The sequence below is a fragment of the Ambystoma mexicanum genome, chromosome 2p (assembly GCF_040938575.1).
Source record: "Ambystoma mexicanum isolate Mex_15411 chromosome 2p, UKY_AmexF1_1, whole genome shotgun sequence".
Classification (NCBI taxonomy): domain Eukaryota; kingdom Metazoa; phylum Chordata; class Amphibia; order Caudata; family Ambystomatidae; genus Ambystoma; species Ambystoma mexicanum.
The window spans coordinates 942,973,708-942,992,004 of NC_090923.1; the positions used below are offsets into that span (position 1 = coordinate 942,973,708).

General features: G+C 49.4%; 1 protein-coding gene across 3 annotated transcripts in view; it reads right to left on the bottom strand.

Moving 5' to 3' along the window:
* Window positions 1-18,297, bottom strand: part of EML2 (EMAP like 2) — a 511,359-nt gene that overhangs the window by 315,030 nt on the left and 178,032 nt on the right. The window lies entirely within an intron of this gene.

Sequence of the window (18,297 nt, forward strand, 5' to 3'; positions counted from 1 at the left end):
CTATTGTGTCTAACCCATTGCATAGCCAGCCAACTCTGTCTGTGTTAATCTTTATTTGCACCTGATTTCGATGTGCTTAACGAATTGTTTTCTACTTCTAGTCTCTGTGTTTCCCTCTGTGTCTTCTTACAATGTTTAGTTGCAAGGTACCTTTATGTGTGTCTATCTACGCAACTATACCTTGTGTTTAGCCTCTATCTCTGCACTTTATCTCTCTGGGATAAATGTCCTTTCATGTCTAATCCCCCCATGCATACCTCCTCTCCAGGAAACCTCCCTGTTCCTAATCCCTTTATGCTCAGCCTAGCATGCACATACCATTTCTGTTTAATGGTTAATGATCCACTCAGTACTGCCTCAGTAGTTGACTCTCCGGTGCGCATAAGAATTCCCTGTGTTTAACCTCTCTCCTCAACTTCTCACCACTTCTTAACACAATCTCACTTTTGAACATATTATTTCTATTTGCTCTCATTCTCTTTGCAACTGCTCTATAAGTCTATCACATCTCCCTACACCTACACTCTTAAGGGATCATTTTGTAAATCGCTGTAATTTGGCAGTGACACTTCAATGTAAACAGACCTCTGCTGCCAAATGTTGGCCATTTGCACAGTGGAGTGCAAATGTGCAGGGCAAAAGGCGGTGTACAAGCATGTGTGCCTCCTTTTGTCCTGCACTTTTGCGTAACGCCGTCCAAATTAATTAAACGCTGCCTGCCATGTTAACAAGATAGACAGCATTTACAATGGATACCTATGGAGTCTGCCTGCTTTATGCTGGTGGAAAAAGACAGCAGGCTGCATAGGGATCTGCAGCGGTTGGCCCGGCATGAAAATGCATGCTGGTGCAAATGCTGGAGCATTTGTATGTCGGAGAGGAAGGGGGGCGGCGGAAATGCAAGTTGCGCTCTGCTCACCTCTGCACCACGCAAATTGCTAAAAATAGTACACAAGGCTTTTACATCTCCCATTGATGTTACAGCTCATACGAAAAAGCCCCATGCGTAATTTATGCCCATCACTAGAGATAGGCTGCGTACCAGACACTTATACTCCCTAAAAACAGGAAAATTCTCATAAGAATAAAAACAGGGAGTAAAATACTTGCAACAAAAAATCATGAATTGTATTGTATTGGTCATTTATATAGTGCCCTTTCTCCCATTTGTATGGCCCCAGTGCACTTGGTGCTTGAAACACCCTCCATGACTGTAGTCCATGTGTGGAAGATTCTGAGAGTTAAATTAAATATGCATGTGTGCCTTTAGCCAGGTTAGAACTTAGGTGGACTGGCTAGGCTCCAGTAAGCAGCCCGGAGGTCAGGCACATGGGCAGGTGCTGTTGGTAGTTTAGGATAGAGTGCTAGTGCCGGAGATTCGATGTGTGCCCAGCTAGATTGAAATTTTTTGGTGGTTGTCGCTGTATACCAATGCAGAGGTGTTGGGATATGTCAGGGGTTTCAGTGTGGACGGCTATTGGAGCTGCTGGACCGGAATTGCATAGCCAAAGCTCCATTCTACAGTGCATGGATGGGTGGCTGTAGTGCAAGATATATATACCTTAACCTCGGGTGGAGTTCATCTTTAATGTCGTATTTCTAGGTCCAATGCGATTGGCTGGTCTCACCATTTGTGGTCTCCCTAGATTGAAAGTTTGAGCAGTGATGTACGATCGTCAGTGGGTGGGGAGGGCAGAATTTGCCACGGTGTGCCGCTGCGAACGTTGCAGGCATACCTGAAGGTTTGGGTGAATAGGTGTGCTGTTGGGTTTGGGCTTGTCTTTCTGTGCACGTATCAACAGTATAGAGTGCAAGAGGGTTTCAAGAGGAGGAAGGAAAGTGCCAGGTTTTGAGGGTCTTTCTGAATGCTAAGTGATTGTCAATGTTGTCGATGTGCAGGGGCAGAGAGTTCCAGATGATAGGCGCTTTCGACAGAGAAGGAGGATCCGCCCAGTGTGGTGCAGTTGTAATGTGGGACAACTAGGAGAGATGATGTACCAGATCTGAGTGTCTTTGAGGGCTGGTAGCGATTGACTTTGTCTTGGGGGAATTCCAGGCCGGTGTTGTGGATGGCACAGTGAGTGATGCATGTGGCTTCAAAGGTAGTGCGTCGACCAATAAGGAGCCAACAGAGGACTCTTAGTGTAGGATATGATGCGTTCTCTGGGAGGGAGGCTAATGAGCAGGTGGGCCACAGAGGTTTAGATTCCTTAGCTGAAACTCTGGTGCGGTTAGGTAAAGGCAGTTTGCATAATCTAGGCGGGAGTGGATGATGGAGATGATGGCAGAAAAACAGTGAGGATAAGTGAGGTATGGGAAGATATGCCTGAGAATGTGTAGATGGAAGAATCAAGTTCTGGATATGGAGTTGATGTGTTGGGAGAGGGATAAATAAGTGTCCAGTGTGCATACAGGGTTTTTCACAGAAGTTGAGGTTTCCAGGGGTGGGGTGTCTAGGAATTGAGGCCATGGAATAGGTTGGGAAAGGAACACTGTTTTCCCACAGACTAGGATATCTGTTTTCATAGGATTGAGGATGAGATGGTTGGTCGTCATCAGTAGTCAATTTCAGAGAGGCATGATGACAGATCTGGATGGTTGGAGCCTGGCAATATTGGGATTTTAAGGATGATGTGGGTATCGTTGTGTAGTTGTAGCAGGTGAGATTGTGGGAGCGGATGAGTGCGGGGAGTGGATTTAGATAGATGTTGAAGAGGGTGCTAGGGATGCTCCTTGTCGGACCCCTTTTGGTACTGAAGTAGAGGTGAAAGGGTGAAGCAGCATGATGTGTGAGCAATTAGAGATAAAAAAGGAGATCCAAGTGAGGGCAGTGTCTTTAATTCCTAAAGAGTGTAGCCTGTCTAAGAGAATGGTATGGTCGATGGTATCGAAGGGGCAGAGAAGTCAAGAAGAGTGAGTACAGCGCAACCGTCTGCATCCGCTGTTCTTTTTAGGTCATCCCAGACGGACACTAGGGAGGACTCTGGTCCTCGGAGCGGTCTGAAGCCAGATTGGGCAGGGCCCAGGAGGTTGTTGGCTTCAGTGAAATGGCTGAGCTGCTTGTATGCTGTGGTCCCCTGTTCCCCCCATTCCGCTCCACAAGTATCTGCTTATCAGTGGGACCAGTAGAAAGTAGTAACATAAGTAGGAGCTCTTCTATTATTACTTCTGAATCTGAAGAGGAGCTTTAAGTTAAAATACGAGATACAATGAAACATGGACTACAAAACAATATCTGTTTTAGAGATTTTTTTTCTCATCTAAAAAAACTCGACTAGCAAAGGAATTACTTGTTTTACTCCCTAAAAAAATCATTTCACTCCATACTTAAAAATTAGGGAGTGAAATACGACCACTTAAAAATTTTATCTGCAGTCCAGCCTATGCATGCTGTGTCATTGTATAAGCTATTACTACAGTCAGTCTCCAGATGCGTCCCATCCCCTGTGCCTAATCTCACTGCACCTGATCTCTGTGCCTAAGCGCTCCCTGCAGCTGATATCCCTGCGCTTAACCACTCTTTGCACTTCTATCATTCCTGCATCTGATCTATGTGCTCAACCACTCTCTAAAGCTATCCTCTGTGCCTTTCCTTTAGCTGAACCTGTCTCTGTGCCTGGCACCCCTGTGTTCAGCATGACGCTCCATTTCATGTCTGTTGGCTGTTGCTGCTTTATTAGTTATATGCAAACACCACCATGCAAAATATGTTAACGGTGCCAAATTACAACATAAAACTGCATCAAACAAAAGCACAGTACAGAAAATAAGAATTCATAGATATTCATTGAATAATTCATGATACGCAAACATTAGCAAAACAGAGTCCACAGTCATTTGAATTGAAGCGCAAAGGGGATCAAACCCTTTGCAGAAAAGTGTCAGTGTAAGTGCTCTTTATCTGCAGTAAAGTGTCCACTGAAGTGCTCGGTATCTTCAACAAAGTGTCCGTGGAGGTGCTCTGTACCCACAGTGAAGTGTCCATGGAACTGCTCTATAGCTGCAGTAAAGTGTCGGTGGAAGTGCTCTCTAACTGCAGTAAAGTGTCAGTTGAGGTTCTCCATACCTGCAGTAAAATGTTCATGGAGGTGCTCTGTACCCGCAGTAAAGTGTCCATGGAGGTGCTCTATGTCTGCAGTAAAGTGGCTGTTGGGGTGCTCTATACCTGCAGTAAAGTATCCCTGGAGGTGATCTGTACATGCTGTAAAGTGTCCATGGATGTGCTCTGTACCTGTAATAAAGTGTCAATGGACCTGCTCTGTACCTGCAGTAAAGTGTCCATGGAGGAGCTCTGTACCAGCAGTAAAGTGTCTGTAGAGGTGCTCTGCGTCTGCACCATAGTATCTGTAGAAGTGCTCGATGCCTGCAGTAAAGTGTCTGTGGAAGGGCTCTAAAACCTGCAGTAAAGTGTATGTTGAGGTGCTCTATACCTTCAGTAAAGTGTCCATGGAGATGCTCTGTGCCTGCAGTAAAGTGTCCAGGGATGTGCTCTGTACCTGTAGTACAGTTTCCATGGATCTGCCCTGTACCTGCAGTAAAGTGTCCATGGGGGTGCTCTGTACCTGCAGTAAAGTGTCTGTGGAGGTGCTCTGTGTCTGCACTTTAGTATCTGTGGTAGTGCTCTAAGCCTGCAGTAAAGTGTCTGTGGAAGCTGGTCTGCTCCTGCAGTAAAGTATCCATGGAGGTGCTCTATGCCTGCAGTAAAGTGTGAGTTGAGTTGATCTGTACCTGCAGTAAAGTGCCCGTGGAGATGCTCTGTACCGGTACTAAAGTGTCCATGGATCTACTCTGTACCTGTAGTGAAGTGTTCGTTGAGTTGATCTGTAACTGAAGTAAAGTGTTTGTGGAGGTGCTCTGTACATGCAGTAAAGTGTCCATGGATGTGCTCTGTATCTGCAGTAAAGTGTCTATGAAAGTACTCTGTACCTGCAGTAAATTATCCGTGGAGGTGTTCTATGCCTGCAGTAAAGTGTGAGTTGAGTTGATCTGTACCTGCAGTAAAGTGTCTGTCGAGGTGCTCTGTACCTGCAGTAACGTGTATGTGGAGATGCTTCGAACCTGCAGTAAAGAGCCCTTGGATGTTCTCTTTGCCTATCTCCACTGGCTTTGCTGACTTTTCTCTTTAATTTGAACGTCACTGTGTGCATCCTAACTCTCTAAGTGATGTGCTTACCCCTGCCTTTGAGCTCAACTTTCTGGAGGCCAAATCTGTCTGCGCTTAAGATCTCTCTAGCCTTACACTCTGTTTCTATGCTTACCTTTTTCTGCACTTATTCTCTCCCCACCTAGCCCCTGTCTGTGCTTAAAGCAACTATAATTGCTTCCACAAACCACATAATGACTGCCAACGCTCATCTTGTGTATTTACTTCAGCATATTTAATTGTATTTGAACAGTATTTTCATTGCACAAACCTATCAACACTGCAGACCCTATAACCTTACATGATCCTTGCCCACCACTGCCCAGCCCCCTTCACGCAGTTTGCCTGTCCATTATCAAAGATGTCTTTAAGAATGCAAGGATTGGGTTCAGTAGTTCAGCGCCGATGATGACCTGTAGGAAGGCCAGACTAATGGGAGTCCATGGTCTGTCCCTCGACCTGCTGTGGGTTCCCTCCACCCTAGCACAGACTTCTAATCTCCCCAAGGGGTCTAAGGCAAGGGTAGTAATAGGTAACCCCTACTATCTAGACCCATCCTACACTTCAAGTGAGGGCCTAACGGCTGTAGCCTTTTATATCTTACTACCTTCCGGTTTTCTGTAGGAACCCCAACTATGTTGATTCCAGACAATATGATGTTCCCGATGTGCCGCCCTTCTCTCCCACCCTCTCTCCCTCTGCCTCTCCCGACTCTTGTCCCTCCTCTCTCTCTGGTACTCCACCTGTTCCATCCTTCTCTCTCCTCCTCCTCTCTCTACACCATGCTACTCATTTCTCCTTCTCTAATTCTATCCCCTATTCCTCCCTCTTATCTGTTTCCCTCTCTGCCTATCTTTCCCTCCAATCTTTTACACTCTCTTCCTCTCTTTCAGTCCTGCTGCCCCATTCTCTCTGCTCCTCTGTAACTCTGATCTTTCACACTCTCCTCCTCTCTCTCGCTCTTGTTCTGTCCTGCTGCCTCTCCTATTCTCTCTGCTTCTCCGTCACTCTGATCCTTCATACTCTCCTGCTCAATCTCTCTCGTTCTTTCCTGCTGCCCCTCCTGTTCTCGCTGCTTCTCTGTCACTCTGATCCTTCACACTCTCCTCGTCTCTCTCTGGTTATGGACTGCTGCCCTTTCTATTCTCTCTGCTTCTTTGTCACTCTGATCTTTAACACTCTCTTCCTTTCTATCATCCTTTCCTGCTGCCTTCTTCTATTCTCTCTGCTTCTCTGTCACTCTGATCTTTCACACTCTCCTCCTCTCTTGCACTCTCTTTCTGTCCTATTGCACCTTCCTATACTCTCTGCTTCTATGTCACTCTGATCGTTCACTCTCCTCCTCTCTGTCTCTCGTTCTGTCCTGCTGCCCCCTCCTATTCTCTCTGCTACTCTGTTACTCTGATCTTTCACAATCTCCTCCCATCTCTCTCTCTCTCTTTCCGTCCTGCTGCCCCTCTTATTCTCTTTGCTTCTCTGTCACTCTGATCTTTCACACTCTCCTCCTCTCTCTCTCCCATTCTGTCCTGCTGACGCTCCTATTCTCGCTGCTTCTCTGTCACTCTGATTTTTCACACTCTTCTCCTCTCTCTCTTTTTTGTCCTTCTGCCCCACCTATTCTTCTGCTTCTCTGTCACTCTGATCATTCACACTCCTCCTCCTCTCTCCCTCGCTCTCTCTCATCCTGTCCTGCTGCCCCTCTTATTCTCGTTGCTTCTCTGTCACTCTGATCTTTCACACTCTTCTCTCTCTCTTTTTTGTCCTTCTGCCCCTCCTATTCTTCTGCTTGTCTGTCACTCTGATCGTTCACACTCCTCCTCCTCTCTACCTCGCTCTCATCCTGTCCTGCTGCCCTTCTTATTCTCGTTGCTTCTCTGTCAGTCTGATTTTTCACACTCTCCTCCCCTCTATCTCTCTCTCCTTCTGTCCTCCTGCCCCTCCTATTCTCTCTGCTTCCCTGTCGCTCTGACCTTTCACACTCTTTTCCTCTCTCTCATCCTGTCCTGCTGTTCCCTCCACGTCTCTCCGCTTCTCTGTCACTCTGATCTTTCACACTCTTCTCCTCTCTCTTTCCCTCCTACTGCCCCTCCTATGCAATCTGCTTCTCTGTCATTCTGATCTTTCACACTTTCCTTCTCTCTCGCCTGTGCTGTCCTGCTGCCTCCTATTCTCTGCTTCTCTGTCACACTCTCCTGCCCTCTCGTGCTCTCTTTCTGTCCTACTGCCCCTCCTTTTCTCTCTGCTTCTCTGTCACTCTGATCTTTCACATGCTCCTCCGCTCTCTCTCTCACTCGTTCTGTCCTGCTGCCCCCTCCTATTCTCTCTGTGACTCTGTCACTCTGATATTCCACAATCTCCTCCTGTCTCTCTCTCTTTCTGTTTTGCTGCCTCCTATTCTCTGCTTCCCTGTCACTCTGATCTTTCACACTCTCCTCCTCGCTCACGCTCTCTGTCTGTCCTACTGCACCATTCGAATCCATCTGCTACTCTGTCACTCTTTCCACAATCTCCTGCTCTCTCCCTCTCTCTTTCTGTCTGATGCCCCTCCTATTCTCTCTGCTTCTCTGTCACTCTGATCTTTCATACGCCACCTCCCTTTCTCTCTCTCTCAATCTGTCCTGCTGCCCCTCTTATTCTCTCTGCGTCTCTGTCACTCTGATCTTTCACACTCTCCTCCTCTCTATCTCTCCCTCTTTCTATCTTTCTGCCCCAGCTATTCACTCTGCTTCGCTGTCATTCTGATCTTTCACACTCTCCTCCCCTCTTGCACTCTATTTCTGTCCTACTGCCCCCTCCTATTATCTCTGCTTCTCTGTCACTCTAATCTTTCACACTCTCCTCCTCTCACTCTTCCGTTCTGTCCTGCTGTCCCCTCCTACTCTATCTGCTTCTCTGTCACTCTGATCTTTCACACTCTCCTCCTCGCTCACGCTCTCTGTCTGTCCTACTGCACCATTCGAATCCATCTGCTACTCTGTCACTCTTTCCACAGTCTCCTGCTCTCTCCCTCTCTCTTTCTGTCTGATGCCCCTCCTATTCTCTCTGCTTCTCTGTCACTCTGATCTTTCATACGCCACCTCTCTTTCTCTCTCGCTCAATCTGTCCTGCTGCCCCTCTTATTCTCTCTGCGTCTCTGTCACTCTGATCTTTCACACTCTCCTCCTCTCTATCTCTCCCTCTTTCTATCTTTCTGCCCCAGCTATTCACTCTGCTTCGCTGTCATTCTGATCTTTCACACTCTCCTCCCCTCTTGCACTCTATTTCTGTCCTACTGCCCCCTTCTATTCTCTCTGCTTCTCTGTTACTCTGATATTCCACAATCTCCTCATGTCTCTCTCTCTTTTTGTCCTGCTGCCCCTCCTATTATCTCTGCTTCTCAGTCACTCTGATATTCCACAATCTCCTCATGTCTCTCTCTCTTTCTGTCCTGCTGACCCTCCTATTATCTCTGCTTCTCTGTCACTCTAATCTTTCACACTCTGCTCCTCTCACTCTTATGTTCTGTCCTGCTGTCCCCTCCTACTCTATCTGCTTCTCTGTCACTCTGATATTTCACACTCTCCTCCTCTTTCTCTCTTTCTGTCCTTCTGGCCCTCCTATTCTCTCTGCTTCTCTGTCACTCTGATATTTCATACTCTACCTCTCTCTCGCTCTCGTTTTGTCCTGCTGCCCCTCTTATTCTCTCTGTGTCTCTGTCACTCTGATCTTTCATACTCTCCTCCTCTCTATCTCTCTCTCTCTTTCTGTTCTTCTGCCCCTCCTATTCTCAATGCTTCCCTGTCACTCTGATCTTTCACACTCGCCTACTCTCCCATTCTGTCCTGCTGCCCCCTCCTATTCTCTCTGCTTCTCTATCACTCTGATCTTTCACACTCTTTTCCTCTCTCTCTCTCATTCTGTCCTGCTGCTCCCTCCAATTATCTCTGCTTCTCTGTCACTCTAATCTTTCACACTCTCCTCCTCTCTCGCACCCTTTCTGTCCTACTGCACCCTTCTGTTCCCTCTGCTACTCTGTCACTGTGATTTTCAACAATCTCCTCCTGTCTCTCCCTCTCTCTTTCTGTCCTGATGCCCCTCCTATTCTCTCTGCTTCTCTGTCACTCTGATCTTTCACATTCTCCTCCTCTCCCACACTCTTTCTGTCTTACTTCTCTCTTCTATTCCCTCTGCTTCTCTGTCACTCTGATCTCTCTGTCTCTCTCTCTCTCTCTCTCTCTGTCTCTGTCTCTCTGTCTCTCTCTCTCTTTCTGTCCAGATGCCCGTACTATTCTCTCTGCATCCCTGTCACTCTGATCTTTCACACTCTCCTCCTCTCTATCGCTCTCTCTTTCTGTCCTTCTGCCCTCCCTATTCTCTCTGCTTCTATGTCATTCTGATCTTTCACACTCGCTTCCCCTCTCTCATTCTGTCCTACTGCCACCTCCTATTCTCTCTGCTTCTCTGTCACTCTGATATTTCACACTATTTTCCTCTCTCTCTCTCTCTCTCTCTCTCTCTCTCTCTCTCTCTCTCTCTCATTCTGTCCTGCTGCTGCCTCCAATTCTCTCTGCTTCTCTGACACTCTGATCTTTCATACTCTTCTCCCCCCTGTCTCTCTTTCTCTCCTGCTACCCCCTCCTATTCTCTGTGCTCCTTCACTCTGATTGTTCACACTCTCTTCCTCCTCTCTATCTCGTACTGTCCTGCTGCCTCCTATTCTCTGCTTCTCTGTCACTCTGATCATGCACACTCTCCTATCTCTCTCTATCGCTCTCTCTCTCTCTGTCCTGCTGCCCTCCCCTATTCTCTCTGCTTCTCTTTCCCTCTGATCCTTCTCATTCTCCTCCCTTCTGCTACTCCCTCCTATCTTCCAACCTCTCGCTCTACACATGCCTCCTCTCCATTTCGCTTCCACTTTCTCTTTCACTTTCTCTCTATCAATCTCGCCTCCCAATATCTGTCTTCACCTGCTACTCTCATTCTCTCATATCTCCAACACGAGGGCCTCATTACATGGATGGCGGAGAACCATGGCGCTATTAGCGCCATGGTTCATGCCGGTAAAATACCGGCACCGCCTTGGCGGAAAGGGGAATTACTGCCCCATTCCAAGGTTGGCGGGGCGGTAATTCCCCCTTCCACCATTGCCCTTCCCCATTCCCATTTTTGCCCCATAGGGCATAATGGGAATGGGGAAGGCGCTAATTACGGTACCGCAAATTGCGGTACCGTAATTAGCTCCCTGGGTCCCTTTGCAGGTTGGTTTTTAACGCCTGCAAGAAGCAGGCGTTAAATCCCCCAACCCGCAAAGGGACCTCGTTGTAAGCGGGTAAATCCTTACTGCCATCCGTGTAATGAGGCCCTCTGTCTCTCTACGATCCCTCATTCTAACACCCACTCACTCAACAGCCACTCCACTCTTTCACACTTGGCACCATTCTTTCTCACACAATATCTGCACTCTTTCCCAATATCTCCAACAACTCCTTAGCACTCTGCTGCTATCTCTCGCAGTCCACCAACTCTCCACCTAACTTGACTCGAACACCCTTCATCCATGTTTGTGAGGGTGGGTCATATATATGGGGTCCGCCCTCCTCTACTGACTCCTGCACTTCCCCCATTGAGCCCTACCAGCACCTGACTGCTCTGGCCAATCCATCTCTTTCTTTTCCCCGGATGCTGGTTTGCACTGGCCCATAGTAGTAAAAACACCACTTGGTCCCACCCCCTTTCCACTCTAGGGTGTTCATGGTGCTTTTGTGTCCCAGTCTTATTAGTGCCTGCTACACATGTCTCTTGCCTGTAGCCCCGGGAAGTTGGTGTTCATGCCAGTAGTTTGGTTGGAGTTGGAGTAGCGAGATTCACATCCTGGTTTCCACTCGCAGGGTTCTCTGCTGCTACCGAATGGGTTTCTACAGCTGGTTGGTATTGCAAGGAATACAAAAGAACTCTGGCCAGGCAAGAGGCTGCAAGACAGTGCTGCCAGCATTAGAAGGATGCAAGGCATGTTCAGGGGGTTCATGGACTTTGACCCCCCAAATCTCTCAACCCGTCTCTAGCGTAGGATGGGCATGACATGTGCCCTGATAGGTCACCTAGCCCATGACCCTGTAGTTAGGGGTCCGCCAATATGTAATAAAAACCACATACTCAAAAATAGAGCACAAACTGGGCTAGAAGCAACGCTGTTTATTACAGCTGGATGAGCACAAATCAAACAGCACAGTGGATTAGCTCTGATCGAGAGGCTGACATCTGAATGGACTATGAACAGTAGTTCTATAACAAGAAATGCAATAGTCGCAAGTCAGGAGAAACACTTGAAAGTTGGAGTATTCGTTTTTTCTGTGCTTCCCTAGAATTTGATTAGTTTGCAGTCTCCTGCTCATCGATAGTTACATTAATTAGTGAAAAACATCATTTTAGCAAACAGTTCTATAGTTTTCCATCACCTCATCTCCCCATGTTGTACATCTTGTTATTAATGAAGCAACATTTGTGCTGACCAACGTAACTCTAATACACTGCCGTTGGTCAGCACCATTGAGAACGGGACACAAGGCACCCTGCAGCTGGTGGGAAAGCAGACATTCACATGATACCTGTTAGATAATGACCTTTGCGGACTCTGTGGTAGTTACTTTGAGGGCTGGCCACCTCACCAGACCTCAGGAACTTACTGTCTGATTGGTCCTCCCGGTAATGCCACTCTGTCCAGTGTTCCCTTCCCACTGCCGCCTGCCGATGGGCATCGGCGGTCATGTGACCGGCCTACTGGAACAGAGTCTCCCTCCCTGCTACCGTGCAAGGAGGCTTGTTTAGCTGGGCACCCTGCAGTTCCATCGCCCGGTTTTGTTAATTCTCATATGACGAGTAAATTGAGCCTTCTCCTCCCTTTGCACATCCCTGTCATTGTGGTCATGTGTTTTAAATGGAAAGTTCCCAGATCCGGTCTGTCACGATGGATTTCCCACTACGCGTATTTGTGATTGTGCTATTTTTGTACCTCCCCACCTTTATCTAATCATAAAGTAGTGTTTTGGATCAAGTTTACATCCAATGCATCGTTACCCCCTACCATTCCTGGTGAAGTCCTTTATACAGTGTGTCTGTGGTTCAGAGTGTCCGTATTATTCCCCATGTGGCCACCCTCCCGGTGCATCTTCTTTATTCCCGTAGTTGGTAGGTGCGTCCCCCTATATGGTGCTGAATTAGCACCTTGAACACAGCCCTTTCACGCAATGCAAAATTGCTCTCTTCTTAAATTCTTTCTTCTCGTGTATTAAATCCATCTGTGGACTCGACCCACACATATACCACTAACTCTATCCCCTAAAACCCCTCTCCTCACACTCTATGCTCTAAAGCTCTTCTCAACCAAACCATCAACCATCCATCCTGTGCAGATTCCCGCCTTCACCTCTTCACACTCCTCACTCTCATCACTGGAGAAACATTGGACGTTCTAACAGTGGCTGCCTTCAATAGCCCCCATAAGAACCGCCTTCACTCCCCGGAGCGGGACACAGAGAGTGCTACAATTGCCGCCCCAGTGATCCCCAATCACTGTCACCAGGGGATGCATATCTATACGTAACCGCTAAGAGTGTATATAATCTCTCCTCGGTGCTGCTCCCATTTGCTGATTCCAGATCCTTTCCCACCACTAGCCGTACAATGTATGGACTACTACAGCATGACTTTAAAAAGGCTTGTAAAGCACTTCTCATCAGGACTACTCCAGCCATGAATAGTGGTTCTTGGGGATATTTAATGTTAAATAAATAAATACAAAGAAATAAACTACATTGCAAAGTGTTCCCAATCAGTGGCCTAAAAACCTCTAGAAAAGGATCAGGTCCACAGTGCTGATTGCCCTAACCTTTGCACATCAGGGCCTAAGAAGCAAAATAAACCGAGAGACCTTAACTCAGTAAAAACAAGCATCAAAAGGCCAATAGTTTTGACTTTTGCATAGGACTTGCATTAGCATTTGACGCGCATTCACCATCTGCCAGCCATTGCCATTATATCCCCAAGTGCTCCTATTAATGGCCAGGCATGGTGATGCTGAGGTGGGAAGTGACACAATTCCTTCAGAGCTGCAAATCACTTCATTCTTTATTCTGTAACACAACAGCACTGCTCTCCCATGACTCAAGAAGCAAGCACTCCACAGAAATTCGTCCTATGAGAATACCTTTCCAGTGCACTACTTTGCACTCGCCAATGCATGTTTGGAACACAGTGCTTCGTCCAGTCGAGCTCCTCGGCCCCCTACTGTACCATGTTCATCACAGCAGTGGGTGGCTGTATGCCACCAATCAACCAAAACTAAACAGTTATCCCAAAATGTAAGAGCTGATTTCGTTTGGGAGAGCAATGCATAACTGTGGGAAAGCGCGTGCTCTTAACCATCTTAATGATGTCCTAGCCTTTCATTGGAGAGTAACGGGCAGCAGACATTTGGTCTCTTGTCCAGAAACACTCAATGTTGGCGCATCATTTTTGAAGGTGCTGACAGCGGATTTGCATAGTTGGCTCTCATCGGCCTTGGCTTTGACCTCATTCGGCAGCAGTGCCAAGTGGCCTGAATAGAGCTGTTTGTGAGGAGAAGCAGCGAAGCTTGAATGCGCTTCTCTGTGCTGCAGGACGGCAAGGCCAACTCTTCGCTGTAGGCAGAGGGTGATCCCGCCTTGAGGGTTCATGGAGTAGAAGCACCTCTGCCTTGAGTGAGTGCTCTCCAGTGTTTAAGACTGCCTTGAAGTAAGCCTGCTTCAGACAGGAGGGGACTTCAGTCTGTTTCTTGGAGGGCTGCTCTGGGAGGACCAGCTCGCTTGCATTGCCGCCAGCATTCACAGAGTTCACTACCTTCTTTACAGAGTTCACTACCTTCTTTACAGAGTTCACTACCTTCTTTACATGGGGAATCCACCTATGGCTACAATCCTTGACCCCTGTTCCCTTGCGATGGGATATTCTGCAGCCGGGTCCCAGTCCGAGCCCAGCTACCCTTATCTCCTCCTGCCGGTATCCGCTCCGGCACCAGAAGCTCCGTTTTATGCAGCATCTGTGTCCGACCCTGGCACGCCACTCTATGCAAGTTGCTCCCATGTTTAAGGGCCCGGCTCTCCTTAGGGGCCTGGTGGAGCTCCTGGACCCCATTATTTCCTTTCCCATTCCCTCCTGCACTCGTTCCTGCTCTGAGCCGGGCCTTTATGGAGCCGTGGAGATCTACGCTGGATTCCTTGCTGGCGGCTCCCTGTTCTACACATGGTTCCTGCACAGTCCCTTCAGCGGCAGCCCTCTGCCTAAACACACACTGCTCGCTGAAAACCCTTGTTTCCCGCTCCCATGCTACCTCCTTTGAATGGTGAGGCCACCAGCTGGAGACATCACCGGGGGCTGCCTAAAGGGAAGTGGGAACGGGGAGCTGGTGAAAGCAGGGGAATATGGGAGGTGGCTATGATTGAAGATCAAAGTGTGGATGATTTCATGTTGCTTTTGTGGGTCCCACAGCCCATCAGCACAACTCGTCAGAAGGGACCTCTCCATCCTGCTGCACTACACACAGTATATGCTTTGTCCTGCCCGCAATCACCGTACTGGACAAATTACTTCTTGGTTCCCATCCCGAAGAACCTACTCCACCCATCACCAGTATGGATCAGGATGCTTGGGGTTTCCAGTATCTGAAGGGTTCGTGTGGTCTGAGCATCAGATCCCGTAAGGTGTGGACTACTTAACATAGTTTCAGGCAGTAAAAATGAAGTAATTCCCGTTCAGACAGAAACAGGAGGCTTGAAATGATCCTGCTTCATGCATGAAGCAGGCGCTTACCAGGCCTAAGCTGGTTTTTATGTAATCCGTACCCAAACAGGTAAGCTTCTTTGACATATTTGGTAACCCGAGTTCAGGCAGGAAAGGGTTAAATCTGTTTAAGGCATACTGGCAGTAAACTTTTTCCAGACAGGACTGCCTGCAGCCTACGTCAGGCAGTCTTTATTAAGCTTGATTGAGGCAGTTGTAAGGTTTTTAGTGACAAAAGGAGTCGGCTTACCAGAAGACACGCAAGAAGGAGGCAAGGTCCACTGTGGCTGGCTTTTCCAGCAGACCATCTCTGGCAAAGTCTAATGTCAAGAGAGATGCAGCCCCCAAATATGATCTCTTTCCTCGGCTGGGGCCTCCCTCTGGAACAGCCTCCATCCCTGATGAAACTTGAGGAGAACCATCTTTGTTTCCAGAAGCACCTCAAGACCGTGCTTCTGCCTTCGATCTTCCTCTCCCGTGCTGATCTATCTGCTTCAGCACCGGGCACCGGGTTACCCTCTGATTTTTGGGCCCAAGTTCCTGCCCAAACAGCCGCAGACCCGCACTGCCTCCTGGCAACCCTTGCACTTGGGTCTGTATCTGCAAGCCTACAATCCCCTTACCTGCACTTATTAGGCACCCCTTGTCTGCGCTTTAACCTTGCACTTGCCACCATGCTGGCTGAACTACCAGTTGTTTTATCCCTTGCTCAGCACTTTCCACTCCTCCCCTCTCCCTTGCACTTTCCCCCTTCCCTCTCCCCTGCACTTGCGCGTTCTCACTGTCACTGGGCCTAGTAAGATCGTTGTTTTGTCCTCCCCTGTCTCCTCCCTTGCCTCGACGCGCTCTGAAACACTTGTGTATGAGCGCGATACAAATAAAATATCATATCATCATAGGCTGCAACCCCAAATGATGGAAGTGCACTCTGATACAGTGGAATCAGGGAAGCACTGGGGCTACGTCCACAGGTGCAGAGCAAGTCACACACCACTTGAGTGAGCAACTTGGAAGAGCACAGGAGCTCCTGATCCCACTAGCCCCTCTTTAGGAACTCACTTTGGAGCCGATCCCAGGGAGAGCGTGAGAAAGACTAGGGAAACTGTGCAGGCACCACTGGCCCCATGGGAAGGATGGGGCCATGCTCCGTGTTGCAGTCTGAATCTCTGAGTACCAGGTATGGAGAAACGGGTACACATCCTAGCCCCACAGAGAGTGCACGCCCATAGTCCATCCATCAGCTCAGATGAGTGGGGCCAGTGACATGACAGTGATGACGAAAATTCCCAAAATGGAGGAGGCCCTCCGATAACACGGGCGGTGTCCTCCTCCTAATCTCCCCCCCTCCTCAGGATGGAGGGGAGGTGCCCGCCGAAGCGCTGCAAAGCAGGGGAAAGCCTGCGAAACGGAGCAGCGCACGGCAAAAAGGGAAAAAAGCCCGCGAAAGGGCAACAATGGAAAGGGGAGGGGCTACCCCCTTTATAGCGAGTGGGCTTCCCACTGCAGGCAGCATCCAGCCTTGGCAATGGGACGCCCGCCTGCCAACAGAGGACTTCGTTTTGAACTGCGTTTTGGACTTTGTGACGAGGACTTCAGGAGACTGCGTGGAGGAAGTCTTCGCTGCGGAAGGAGCTTCGACAGGTGTTCGAATTTGCCGTGCAGCCAGCGTCGCATCGGGCGCCCGCGCAGCTTGCCAGCTGCCCGCCACAAGTGGAAGAACCAGGATCGGGAAGGATCTACGGCACGGCGGTTCACAGAAGCAGGAAGAGTACCGGAGCGAGCCAGAGGAGGAGCCCAGCAGTCCTGTAACGGACAGCGGCATCAAAGGCCAGAAGAGGCGGCGTGCGGCGGGTCGCAGGAGCAAAGAAGATCAGGCACCAGCAGCAGCAGAGGCCAGGAGAGGCGACGTGCATCGGGGCTTAAGAACAAAGAAGCCCAGTCTCCAAGCAGGAAGGTGAGGAGAGCGGGCGGCCACAGAAAAATTCCCCAATACTATGGAGCGGAGCGAGGCCATCAAGGGGGCTCAGGCACACGGCAGTGTTTACGCGCAGCCGCGAACAAGTTCTCCAATACTAGGGAGCGGAGCAAGGCCATCAAAGAGGCTCAGCCACACGGCAGGCTTTACAGCAGAGAGCGGCAGCTGCCCACACAACAAACTCCATCAGGGGCAGCCGAACCGTTCCCACTACGCTCTCCTGTGATGGAGAGCTGAACAGGACACGGGAGCCCGCCCGTACAGCAGGAAGCAGCGAACGGGGTTCGCTGAGCGCAACCCGTGTTACCAGGCTAGAATCCCGACAATCAGGCGGGTTCGCTGAGCGCAAACCGCCTTAAAGAGGAAGCACTCGCAGCAGCCGGGGGCCGGAAACAACACAGGAGGCGTAGTGTGTGCAAAGGAGCAAGGGGGTCGGCAGATCAACAGAGGGGGCAACGGACTTAGAGGCATTTATGGCCATGGCCAAGTTGGCAGCAGCAAAACACGGCCCCAATTGGATGGCAGCCATGATACCACAACAAGAGGAAGAAGAGCAAGCAGGGCCTAGTCAAGGGCCTACCTGCCCGCTGCTGTACCCAGACAACGAGGAACTGCAGGAGCTGGAAGACGAGGAACGGGTGGAAGAAGAAGAGGAGCCTGCTGGGAAGAGAAAGAGGACCATGACGCAGAAGGCCAAGGCTAGCAAGGAACAAGCAGCAACTGGCAAGAAACCCAGGACCGCTGAGTCTAAGAACAAGGGAAGGGCACAGGAGGTTGTAGCCATACCGGCACCTGCACCTGTGGAGCCACCAAGGGAACAGGGTCCACCCAGCACGCCTGCAACCAAACCGGTGGCTGCAAGCGAAAATGGACCAGCATCCTTGGAGGCGGTAAAAGGTGTGCTAATGCAATGTATCCAAGCATGGGGAAACGGGGGTAATGGGCAGGTACTGAGTGGGAATGTAAATGCATTTAATCAGGTGGGCAACGGGGCAGCTGTAATTCAACAGACAGGGGTGGCACTGGGTCCAGGTGGGCTGGGCACAGGGGGATACCAGACCGGGACCCCCAACAACAATGGGTTGTCAATGGGAATAAGCCAGTGGTCAGGGGCATGGTTAAACTCAGCATTTGCAGGAGGGGCAGCGCAACAGGCACTGGGTCATGTGGACAATACAATGGCCAATGTAAACTCCTTAGGTCAAGGCAGCCCAGCTCAGTTTGCACAGGGTCAACAGGCTACTACAGGCAGCAGTGCAAACCCCATGAGGGGACACAGTCCAGCAGCGCAGGAAGGTGGGCCAATGGCAGGGGCTGCCCAGGCGCCACCCTGGTGGGGTAAAAGGGTTGCCGGAGCAGGTCCGCTCCCGGGTCCTAATGCCAATGT